This window comes from Berghia stephanieae, chromosome 2, assembly GCF_034508935.2.
Source record: "Berghia stephanieae isolate SIO BIC M18660-M18661 chromosome 2, UCSD_Bste_1.3, whole genome shotgun sequence".
Taxonomy (NCBI): Eukaryota; Metazoa; Mollusca; class Gastropoda; order Nudibranchia; family Aeolidiidae; genus Berghia; species Berghia stephanieae.
The window spans coordinates 18,024,788-18,036,376 of NC_088361.1; the positions used below are offsets into that span (position 1 = coordinate 18,024,788).

At 34.9% G+C, this 11,589-nt stretch overlaps 4 non-coding genes across 4 annotated transcripts; all 4 read left to right on the forward strand.

The window, feature by feature from the left end:
• Positions 1–1,127: 1,127 nt before the first annotated feature.
• Positions 1,128–1,209, forward strand: Trnal-aag (transfer RNA leucine (anticodon AAG)). The gene has a single exon. It is a non-coding gene; the product is annotated as a tRNA-Leu (tRNA).
• Positions 1,210–2,460: 1,251 nt separating this feature from the next.
• Positions 2,461–2,542, forward strand: Trnal-aag (transfer RNA leucine (anticodon AAG)). Its single transcript has one exon. It is a non-coding gene; the product is annotated as a tRNA-Leu (tRNA).
• A 5,668-nt stretch (positions 2,543–8,210) lies between these two features.
• Trnal-aag (transfer RNA leucine (anticodon AAG)) lies at positions 8,211–8,292 on the forward strand. The gene has a single exon. It is a non-coding gene; the product is annotated as a tRNA-Leu (tRNA).
• A 1,353-nt stretch (positions 8,293–9,645) lies between these two features.
• On the forward strand, positions 9,646–9,727 carry Trnal-uag (transfer RNA leucine (anticodon UAG)). The gene has a single exon. It is a non-coding gene; the product is annotated as a tRNA-Leu (tRNA).
• The last annotated feature ends 1,862 nt before the right edge of the window (positions 9,728–11,589 follow it).

Sequence of the window (11,589 nt, forward strand, 5' to 3'; positions counted from 1 at the left end):
CTGTACTGGTTCATATTCACTTTTCAGATCAAGATGTTTTTATTCCAGCCCTCTCGTTGGAAAACCCTATCATTCCTTAGTAAATACGTCATCGTGGAATAATGCTTTGAACGCATTGAATAAAAATGTATTCAACGATTGCAGAATATTTTCGCCCATTTTATTGGTGTGAAATTAGGTGTAAAAAGACAGCTGATTGGTAATTAAATATAATCTTTTTCTGCGCATGAATACAAATCCAACGTTTTTAGTTTTGAGTCAAATTGTCATTTTAGAAAATGGAGAAAGATACAAAGTATGGTGAATAGAAGTCCTAATACCATACCATTTGGTTACAAAATATCTAACAATCTTACTTGCAGGGGTAGAATAAACGGAATATTTCATTTCTGTGTGTTTATTAAACTCGTTATATTTTTATCGTACAATATCACAGAGACTCGAAAGTTCATAGTGTTATTGGGCACGATAAAAATTACTCGTTTAATGAATAAAGAGATGAAAGAATCGTGTACTATCTAATTATATATTTACAGCTTGAAATGTCAATTTTGAATTTGTCACCTCTTGTAAAAGTAACAACAAACAAAACAAAAAATAAAAAAAAGTGAGAGAGGGAGAGAGAAATTTTGAAGGATTAAATACACAGTAATAAATAAATAAAAATAAGGAAAAAGAGAGAAAGAAAAAAGAAAAAGAAAATTAAAAGAGAGAGAGAGAGAGAGAGAGAGAGAGAGAGAGAGAGAGAGAGGGGGGGGAGAGAGAGAGAGAGAGAGAGAGAGAAAGAAAGAAGAGAAGAAAGAGAGAAAGAAAGAAGAGAGAGAGAGAGAGAGAGAGAGAGAGAGAGAGAGAAGAGAGAGAGAGAGAGAGAAAGAGAGAGAGAGTGTGTGAGAGAGAAGAGAGATAGGGATAGAGAGAGAGAGAGAGAGAGAGAGAGAGAGAGAGAGCGAGAGAGAGTGAGAAGAGATAGAAAAGAAAGAGACTTAAAAAAAAAAAAAAAAAAAAAAAAAAAAAAAACAGACTATATAAAAATGTTTGAAAGGAACAGAAAAGAAAGACAGAAAAAAAAAAACAACATTTCACTATAACATTCAAAGAAAAATGATTATAACAGCCTCAAACAGCGTGGTAGCGTGGCCGAGCGGTCTAAGGCGCTGGTTTAAGGCACCAGTCTCTTCGGAGGCGTGGGTTCGAATCCCACCGCTGCCAATATTTATTTTTTTTCTCCATCATTTCCTTTTCTCTTTCATTCTGTTTTTCTTTCTTTCATTCTTTTTTTTTTTCTTCTTCTGTCTTTCTTTCTTTCTGTTTTTCTTCTTCATTTTCCGTATTTCTTTCTTTCTGTTTCTTTTTGTCTGTGCTGGAGTTACCAAATACCAAACGTTTCGGGCTCAAACCCCTTCTTCAGGAATAACAAAAACAGTCGGCACGACATAAAAATCAAGAAATGAGAAACATATTAAATGGTTCTCATTCCAAAATATTTATATAGAGGGGACCGAACCAATATTGCTCTGGTGTCGATCTTCTTTTTTTTCTGTTTGTCTTTATTAATGTATATATTATATTATATTCATTGGGTTTTTTTATTATTATTATTATTGTTGGCTGAAGAAGGGGTTTGAGCCCGAAACGTTCCGTATTTGGTGTTTTGTTCTATTTTGAACCTGTTACATTCATTTTTATTTTATGACTTTTTACAGTCCACAACTTCTAGCAGCTTTGAATTACGTTGAGTTATACAATATAATATAGCAAATCTTTCATTATACACGCATGCAGGCTATAGTCACACTACGGTAATAATAATAATAATAATAATAATAATAATAATAATAATAATAATAATAATAATAATAATAATAATAATAATAATAATTATATAATAATAATAATAATAATAATAATAATAATAATAATAATAATAAATAATAATAATAATAATAATAATAATAGATCTTTATTGTCCATAAATATGGCAATTTGTCATTTAGTTACACTTGTTATAACGTTAAATGATAACTATAACATTGAACAGGTATTTCACTCCTACTTATTTTCTCTCTCTCTCTCTCTCTCTCTCTCTCTCTCTCTCTCTCTCTCTCTCTCTCTCTTCCTCTCTTTCTTTCACACGTGCGATAAAATAATGATACGAACATGGCGTATGTTTTTGTTATGTCATTGATTTGAATTTGAGGCTTCAGGAAAATATTCATCCAAAATCTCACAAACATTTAAAAGATGAACATCACCAAAAAATATTTTTTTTGTAAAAGGAAAACAAAACAACAATACATGAATAGCTAAATAAATAAATAAGTAAATATACAAACCCACAAATAAACCAATAAATAAATTAATAAATCTTTTAAAAATTCAAGGTTCACAACCATTTGATAATGCCGTCATTAATTAACGTTCAGTGTTTATATATACAAGAATAAAACACCAATTCCATCAGGTAGCGTGGCCGAGCGGTCTAAGGCGCTGGTTTAAGGCACCAGTCTCTTCGGAGGCGTGGGTTCGAATCCCACCGCTGCCAAATTTTTTAAAATATATTTTTTTTTTCTCCATCATTTCCTTTTCTCCTTCATTCTGTTTTTCTTTATTTGTTTCTGTTTTTCTTTCTTTTTTTTCTGTCTTTCTTTCTTTCTCTTTTACTTTTATCTGTGCTGGTCATAATGTTATGTCTTAAAAACAAAAAAAAAAATTATAAAAAATTTTCTGGAGCGCTATTTTTTAAAATTTAGATTTTTTTTCTTTTGCTATTATTTTTTTAAATGACATTTTGGAATATATTATTGTTTGGTAATCAGCACAGATAAAAAGAAAGAAAACGAAAGAAAGACAGAAGACAAGAAACAAAGAAAAAACATGGCAGCGGTGGGATTCGAACCCACGCCTCCGATCCAATCCATGTTGTTACGGATTTAGTACGGAGGATAAACACACCATAATTCGTACGGTGTGGGATCATCATCATCATCATCATCATCATCATCATCATCATCATCATCATCATCATCATCATCATCATTACCGTTTTCACCCTGGGTCAGGGTATAGGCCACAGACAAACAGTTTCCATCCTTCCCTATCCTGAGCTAACTTTTTTTTTTTTAATCTCATTCCAGGTCTTACCACTTCTCTGTATATCAGCTTCTTTAATTCTTCTCCATGTTCCTCGTGGCCTTCCCCTTGATCTTCTGCCCTGAGGGTTCCAGTCCAATACTTTCTTTGTTATAGTTGAGTCATTCTTTCTAAGTGTGTGTCCAATCCACCTCCATCGTCATCTTCCTATTTCCTCTCCCACTGGTTTCTGCTGTGTTCTTTTCCATACTTCTTCATTTCTAATTCTATCAATCCATTTTATTCTGAGTAGCTTACGCATGCACCTGTTTACAAAAATCTGTATCCTCCTTATAGATAGTATGCGCTTGGCTAAGAAGCTCATAACATTGCCATCCGGAAGTATAACGGACCAACACACAAAACTGTGTGTATCCATGAACGTTTATAGTCGGGTTAATACAGTTCAGTGAGCATTACTCATAAACGCGGATGGCAAAAAACAATAACAAAGACCTGATTGACGTCATCTTCGAACTATCTATACGGTGTGGGATGGTGTTAGGTGATGTCTCGCTCTGTATCAAAATCATTATGGCCTTCTGTGACACACATTAGGTTTTTAAATTGACACGAAAAGTTCTCATAACGTTCGGAAATTTCTCCATTTGTGCGGCTATGTGGTCTAGTGGTATATCACTCGTTTTCGAATCGGAAGGTCGTGGGTTAGATCCTCGCTCGGCGCATAGTTGAGTCCTTGAAGAAGGCTCTTTACTCACATTCTCTCACAGTAATCAGGTGCAAAATGAGTACCTGACCGTTAACAGCGTTGTCTCTGTCCGAAAAAATTATTCATCCCATAGATGACATTTTTCTCTGGGGTCTACTCCAAGAGAAGAGAGGAATAAACCAGGTGTCAGCCGCAGTGCAGCGCCTCAAATTGAGCTAGGGCGAGGTGACTTGCTCAAGGCCACACAGCACAGCGGCGGCGGGTGATCGAACTCGGTACCTTTCGGGTACGATGCAGAGACCGTACCGCTGAGCCACGCCACCCCTAACCATCCCGACGTACATAATTTGTAACTTACTTACTTACTTACTTACTTACTTACTTACTTACTTACTTACTTACTTACTTACTTACTTACTTACTTACTTACTTACCGAACCAGCGACCACCTGAGCTCTAGCCCTTCGGTCTTGTGCCGTGACGTAGAAGTTAGACGTCTTTTGTAGTTGTTCCAGGTGACTATAAAGTGTGTTACTGATGCTTGGATTTGGTGGGAGGAATGTGCATCTCAGGTCTTCAAGAGGTTGACATTCAAGCAAGTGGTGTGTTATTGTTTCATTGGGGTGTTGACATTACATTTGTGACACACCCACCCAATACAGTAATATATCCAAATGAACAAGCTTACACAATTTCAATGGCAAGTCAGAAGAGCTGTTGAAATGACCAAAAAAAAAAAAAACAACAACACGGAGACTTCAGTTGTAGTTTGATAATTATTTTATGACAGTCATCAATCGTCTCAGTCATTGTACTATCGCCTAACGGGCTTCATGTCTCGTTCTCGCGCTTTGTGGTTTCGACGAAGGGCGCTTTAGAAATATGCAGATTATTTTTATTATCATTATTATTATTATTATTATTATTATTATTATTATTATTATTATTATTATTATTATTATTATTATTATTATTATTATTATTATTATTATTATTATTATTATTATTATTATTATTATTATTATTATTATTATTATTATTATTATTATTATTATTATTATTATTACTATTATTATTATTATTATTATTATTATTATTATTATTATTATTATTATTATTATTATTATTATATTATTATTATTATCATCATCGTTATCATCATCATCATCATCATCATCATCATGATCATTATCATTATTATCATTATTATTATTATTATTATTATATTATTATTATTATTATTATTATTTATTATTATTATATATTATTGTTATTATCATTTTTATTATTCTATATTAACATTATGTGTTACTGTTGGTCAAGGGCCCCTTGTAAAGCGCTTTGAATACGTTTAGTGGATATTGCTCTATATAAATGCTCAAGTTTAAGTCTCAATTATTGAAAAAATAAGTTGTTGTTATCTTTAGAAAACATTTTGTAATTCTGACATTCGAGTCTATTTTTAGTACCTGGGTCACCCTGACATCACACAGGTCCTGCTGCTGCCTATGAATACCAAATAAATACATAGATAAGTAAATAAATAGATAGATAGATACAGAGACAGATATATAAATGAACAAGAAAAGAAATAAATACATAGATGAATAAATATAATAAGATAATAAGAATTTTTTTTTTAAAACCCCAACAAAAAAGTACCTTTAGACTAACAAACAATAAACAGTAAAAGAGACACAAAAAGTATTCCATAAAACAAAACAAAACAAAACAAAATCTAAAAAAAGAAACAAACAGACAACCCCTCACCCCCCCCCCACCTCCCCCTCCATAAACCCCCCCCCCCCCCCCCCCCCCCCCAAAAAAAAAAAAAAAAAAAAAAAAAACAGATCAAAACAAAAGAAAGCAAAAGAATAACAAAAAACAAAGAAAAAAACAAAATCAAAAACAAACAAAAAACATCATCAAGGGTAAAAAAAAATACAAAAACGTTTTGATAAAGTATTCAACGGGCTTTGTGATCTAGTGGTATGACACCTAGCTTGTCAATTATAGATTCCTGGTTCGAATCCTGCTGTCAGGACGTAAAGCCGAGAAGGTGTTTGGAAAGGGTTCTTGACATGACACAGTCTCTAACTCTCCCGCTGGTAACCAGGAGGTCTGAGGTTTCATCCTCAGTCGAGACGGGTTAATTATTGTGGGTGTTTTATTTATTTTCTTGTGTATTTATCTTTCTACTCTCTCCAGTATTGTTTCATACACACCACGTGATAAACGAATCTACCATAGACCAGGGCCTGGTGCCCAGTTTTTCCCTTGAAACCTTATAGATAGTTATGGACTAGACGTCACTCAGGTCTTTGTTATTGGTTTTTACCATCCGCGTTTATGAGTAATTCTCACTAAACTGTATTAACCAGACTAAAAACGTTTAAGGTTACACATAATTTTGTGTATTGGTCCGTTATGCTTCCGGAGGGCAATGTTGTGAGCTTCTTAGCCAAGCACACACTATCTATAGATAGTTCGAAGATGACATCACTTTGGTATTTATGTTATTGTTTTTTGCCATCCGCGTTTATATTAAGTTTTTATTGACTCTATGAATCCTTGATTTGGCTATGAATTATTATTATTTTTTTTTTTCACTTAAAATTGATAATTTATATTGTAAAGTGCCCAGAGCTTGTGTTTTACACGAGATTGAGCGTTGTATAAATGTGTATTATTATTATTATTATTATTATTATTATTATTATTATTATTATTATTATTATTATTATTATTATTATTATTATTATTATTATTATTATTATTATTATGAGTAGTTCTCACTAAACTGTATTAACCCGACTATAAGCGTTCAAGGTTACACACAGTTTTGTGTGTTGGTCCGTAATACTTCCGGATGGCAATGTTATGAGCTTCTGAGCCAAGTACACACTATCTATAACAATAATCAGCTCAGCCAATAATGATAATGTTTACCAAGTTTTGCCTGTCAGATCTAAACTGGGACAATGAATTATAGATAGTATGCGCTTGGCTAAGAAGCTCATAACATTGCCATCCGGAAGTATAACGGACCAACACACACAACTGTGTGTATCCATGAACGTTTATAGTCGGGTTAATACAGTTCAGTGAGCATTACTCATAAACGCGGATGGCAAAAAACAATAACAAAGACCTGAGTGACGTCATCTTCGAACTATCTATAGTTGTCTGAAGTCAAAACAACGAACTCCTGTGTTGACAGCTTTGATGTGTAGATTGTGTGGCGTTTCATCAATGATAATAATGGTAACAATAAGAATAGTAAAAATAATAATGACAATGATAATGATGATGATGATGATGATGATGATGATGATGATGATGATGATGATATATATATAATAATAATAATATAATAATAAAATAATAATATAATAAAATAATAATATAATAAAATAATAATAATAATAATAATAATAATAATAATAATAATAATAATAATAATAATAATAATAATAATAATAATAATAAAGAGAAACATATCATAATGACAAAATAAATAACAAAATAACGTTTGGAGTAACAGATAAAACAATGTGACGTAACCAGCATTTTTAGCAGAAAATGAATGACGCTGATGTCACTCTGCTCTTTGTGATTGTTTGTTGACCTCCAGTTTGTGATTAGTTCTCACTAAACTCAATCAGTTAGAAGATAGATAGTTCGAAGATGACGTCACTCAGGTCTTTATTATTGTTTTTTGCCATCCACGTTTATGAGTAATGCTCACTGAACTGTATTAACCTGACTATAAACGTTCGTGGATACACACAGTTTTGTGTGTTGGTCCGTTATACTTTCGGATGGCAATGTTGTGAGCTTCTTCGCCAAGCGCATACTATCTATAAATGAAGTGCACTTGGCTAAGAAACTCACAAAACTTGCCATCCGGAAATATAACGGACCAACACATAAAACTATGTGGTGTAACCTTGAACGTTTATAGTCTGGTTAATACAGTTTAGTGAGAATTACTCATAAAAATGGATGGCAAAAAACAATAACAAAGACCTGAGTGACGTCAACTTCGTTATATCTATAAAAGTTAAAGGTTACACATTATGAATGTTTGTGGGAAAGTTAATCTGGCGGGGAGAACTATGTATATTTTACGTAAATGCGTACCACCAATTAAATTGAGGCATTAAGTGAAATCAACATTAATTTCATGCGACGTAACAGTCACAGGTTGGGGGGGGGGGGGGGGGGGGGGGCGTCAGGGAGGGGGTAGTGGGGGAAATAACAAATGCAGGGTGGAGAATTAAAACTAAAACAAATAATAAAATAAAAATGAAATCTATGGTGAAACAGTTCTCTCATTTCAGCGCTTTATCATAATTTACAGCTCTCGACAGTTTAACTATATAGATAAACAATAGTCTCAGTGTTTGAAGGTAGCGTGGCCGAGCGGTCTAAGGCGCTGGTTTAAGGCACCAGTCTCTTCGGAGGCGTGGGTTCGAATCCCACCGCTGCCAATATTTTTTTTTTTCAATTCATCTTTGTCCTACTAAGGTTAATTCGTAACCCTATGATTTCTATTTTTTAAATCTGATACATTTAAATTTTTATTTTTCTACCACAGGATTCATAAAAATATTGCCCTCCAATACTCTTCAACAGTCGTAACGTCACTTCCTTCCTAATGACGCATGGTAACTTAGTAACACTGGCTCTATTCTATCGGAACAATGGCGGACGCCGTATGAAATATTTCTCCGGCGAGCATAAAAGCGAATCAAGAGGGGAAAAAAAAACACAAAAATTTGATCATGTTTTGACTTTTACACATTCTGATCACAAGGCATTTGAAAAGTTCTAGCCAGCTTGAAAATAAAAAGTAATGATTTTCTTTGTTTAGAACCAAGATGGCCGCCGTTGCCGGGCGGCGTGACATCAGACTACTGAATCCAGTTGTAAAAGTGATATTGATGCAATGTGTTTAGTTGAAATACTTATAACATCCGTCGGCCGAATATCACATACCAACACACAAACTATGTATCACCTTAAACCTCTACAGTCTGCTTGATATAATTTTATGTGCGGCTATGTGGTCTAGTGGTATGGCACTCGCTTTCAGATCGGAAGGTCCTGGGCTCGATCCTCGCATAGTTGAGTCCTTGGAAAAAGGCTCTTTACTCAGATTCTCTCACCGTACTCATAAACGCGGATGGCAAAAAAAAATAACAAAGACCTGAGTGACGTCATCTTCGAACTATCTATAACTTAACGATGGCGACTGCTCTACCCAGCCAATTTTATGAGTAGTTCTCACTATAATATTCAATCAATCAGACTATAGATGGTTCGAAGATGACGTCACTCAGGTATTTGTTATTGTTTTTTGCCATCCGCGTTTATGAGTAATGCTCACTGAACTGTATTAACCTGACTATAAACGTTCATGGATACACACAGTTTTGTGTGTTGGTCCGTTATACTTCCGGATGGCAATGTTATGAGCTTCTTAGCCAAGCGCATACTATCTATATAAACGTTCAATGTTACTCACAGCTATATCTGTCGGTTGATAATAGATAGTATGCAGATGACGTCACTCAGGCTTTTGTTATGGTTTTTGCCATCCGCGTTTGTGAGTTGTTCTCACTAAACTGTAAAAACCAGACTATAAAAGTTCATGGTTACACAGAGTTTGTGTGTTGGTCCGTTACACTTCCGGATGGCAATGTTGTGAACTCCTTGGCCAAGCGCACTCTATCCATATCCAGCGAGCTGATATTGTGAGTTTGTTTATTTTTTTTTTTTTTTTGGCAAGGCGCATAACATTAGCTTATCATTTATTAATTTTAACATAGACGTGGTCAACAGGCAGCGTGGCCGAGTGGTCTAAGGCGCTGGTTTTAGGCACCAGTCTCTTCGGAGGCGTGGGTTCGAATCCCACCGCTGCCAATTTTTTTTTGTTTTTTAAAGTTTTATTTCATTTGTTTTGTTTTTTAATTTTTTTTTCTTTTATTCTTTTTCTTTCTTTTATTCTTTTTTCGTATTAGTAGTATTATTTTTTTCTTCTATATCTGGTTTGTATTGAAGTGTTTATTTTAGACATTTTCTCACATTGAATTCTCAGCCATAAAATATATCATTATTAATAGGCTTCAACAGTCGTAACGTCACTTCCTTCCTAATGACGTATGGTAACTTAGTAACACTGGCTCTACACTATCGGAACAATGGCGGACGCCCTTATGAAATATTTCTCCGGCGAGCATAAAAGCGTATCCAGAGGAAATCCCCCCCCCCTTCCCCCCCCCCCCCCCATAAATTTGATCATGTTTTGACTTTTACACAACTGATCACAAGGCATATGAAAAGTTCTAGCCAGCATGAAGAATAAAAAGTAATGATTTTCTTTGTTTAGAACCAAGATGGCCGCCGTTGCCGTGCGGTGTGACATCAGACAACTGAATCCAATTGTGTACCGTGAACTGGGTCTACTAAGGCCACCCGGGGTAACTTAGGCCACTTACTGAAAACAAGATTGCTTATTTTAAAAGATAAATTACATGTAGCTTTTGTCTTTTAAATAATTAGAACCCAATAGATCTAATAAGCACTCGTGAATTTAACTTTTTATAAAGCAACCTTTTTTGTTCTACTAAGTGGCCTAAGTAACCCCGGATTGCCTAAGTAACCCCGGTTGACGGTACTTTTCTTTTTTCTTTCTTTTCTGTTTTCTTTGCGCGGACTATGTGGTCTAGTGGTATGACACTCGCTTTCGGATCGGAAGGTCCTGGGTTCGAGCCTCGCTCGGCGCATAGTTGAGTCCTTGGAAAAGACTCTTTACTCACATTCTCTCACCATACTCAGGTGTAAAATGAGTACCTGGCCGTTAACAGCGTTATCTTTGTCCGAAAAATTGTAATATCGCCTAACAGGCGGCATGTCCCGTCAACATGTTAAATGTTGCTGTTGAACAGGGAACCCTTGTAAAGCGCTTTGAGCACATTTAGTGGATATTGCGCTATATAAAAGCTCAATTATTATTCTTTCTATTAAAAATAAAAAAAGAAATTCCTATCCGAAATGGTTGTTGAACAGAGGAAGGGATAGACTGGTACTATATTTACCTACGCCTCTGGGAGTTCAAATTAATAACCTTTTTTTCGGTGTCACTCTCTGACTGGCAGCTTTGCAGTTGTCGGGGTTTGTTTTTGTTTTTTTTTGCGGCTATGTGGTCAAGTGGGGTATGACACTCGCTCTCGGATCGGAAGGTCCTGGATTCGAGTCTCGTTCGGCGCATAGTTTGAATCCTTGGAAAAGACTCATCGATAACTTATACTCCAGAGACTCTCCGATCCCTCCAACCCGTGTCACCCCCACCACCCACTATTGACACATCGTTTATTAAAGTAAGAAAGAGGGGGAGAAAGGGAGGAATAAAAACAAAATTTAACAGACGGCCTTTTCGTCCATTTTTACCCTGTGTAGTGACAGGTAATGTAAGATCACTGAAAAATAAAATTGATGAACTGTTTTCACTGTGTCGTTTTAATAGTGACTATCGTCAAGCCTCCATAATAGCGTTAACAGAGACTTGGCTATCTCCTCACATACCATCATCATGTTTTATATTGAACAATATTCACTATTTCGAGGAGATCGGACTAATGTAAATAAACGAACTGGGGGTGGGGTGTGCACATATTTAACAACAAATGGGTGCCACCCCAATAACTGTCAGATAAAGAAAATGTATTGTGACGATAAAATTGAATTTATTACTGTTTCGTCACGACCATATTACCTACCCCGGG